Source organism: Oncorhynchus kisutch, unplaced genomic scaffold (assembly GCF_002021735.2).
Source record: "Oncorhynchus kisutch isolate 150728-3 unplaced genomic scaffold, Okis_V2 Okis03b-Okis08b_hom, whole genome shotgun sequence".
NCBI classification, from domain to species: domain Eukaryota; kingdom Metazoa; phylum Chordata; class Actinopteri; order Salmoniformes; family Salmonidae; genus Oncorhynchus; species Oncorhynchus kisutch.
The window spans coordinates 5,874,146-5,875,151 of record NW_022261980.1 but is presented as its reverse complement, the minus strand read 5'-3'; the positions used below and the strand labels follow the sequence as shown (position 1 = coordinate 5,875,151).

At 43.4% G+C, this 1,006-nt stretch overlaps 1 protein-coding gene across 2 annotated transcripts in view; it reads right to left on the bottom strand.

Moving 5' to 3' along the window:
- Nucleotides 1-746: 746 nt before the first annotated feature.
- The window catches only part of wt1b (WT1 transcription factor b), a 21,686-nt gene continuing 21,426 nt past the window's right edge, over nt 747-1,006 (bottom strand). For both annotated transcript variants that reach the window (XM_031812929.1, XM_031812930.1), the window contains exon 9: nt 747-1,006. This exon is cut by the window's right edge and continues 817 nt beyond it. The gene's annotated coding sequence lies outside the window, so the exon portion shown is untranslated.

The window sequence follows — 1,006 nt, the reverse complement described above, 5'->3', positions numbered from 1 at the left end:
GGTGATGGGACCCAGCCAATGGTGATTATATGTGGTGATTGGACCCAGCCAATGGTGTTTATATGTGGCGATTGGACTTAGCCAATGGTGTTTATATGTGGTGATGGGACCCAACCAATGGTGTTTATATGTGGTGATGGGACCCAGCCAATGGTGATTATATGTGGTGATTGGACCCAGCCAATGGTGTTTATATGTGGTGATGGGACCCAACCAATGGTGTTTATATGTGGTGATGGGACCCAGCCAATGGTGTTTATATGTGGTGATTGGACCCAACCAATGGTGTTTATATGTGGTGATGGGACCCAGCCAATGGTGATTATATGTGGTGATTGGACCCAGCCAATGGTGTTTATATGTGGTGATGGGACCCAACCAATGGTGTTTATATGTGGTGATGGGACCCAGCCAATGGTGTTTATATGTGGTGATTGGACCCAACCAATGGTGTTTATATGTGGTGATGGGACCCAACCAATGGTGTAGATGTCTCTCTAGAAACAAGGGTGCTATTGAAGTACATCCAGAGGAATGCATGATTCTCTTCTAATTTATAGGGGTCCATATGTTCCTGGTTTTGGAGATGTGTGTGGGAGATTTAGGAGGGGGAGACCTGCACCTTGTCCGGGTCACGGAGGGGTTGTGTTATCTCAGTCTGAACCCCGTTGGCTCCTCCTAAGGGTAAGATGTCTTGATATGAAATATGAGACAACACCACATACCAAAAAACGACACAACAACACTGACCAAAAGATCCACATTTAATACATTTGAACAGTACAAAAATACAAAATGACTGTTTAAAAAGGATAGCAATGAGTCATATATACACAAAGGAAGTGACATTTTACACTGTAGGCACATAAAACACACGTACACATTTCCTCCAGCAATCACAGTATAATTTTCTGTTTTACTCGTTGTCTCGTTGGACATAGAGTGACATTGTCTGTTTCCTAACTCCAGTTTACATGGTCTAGCTCCAGTACATACAGGTCTAGGA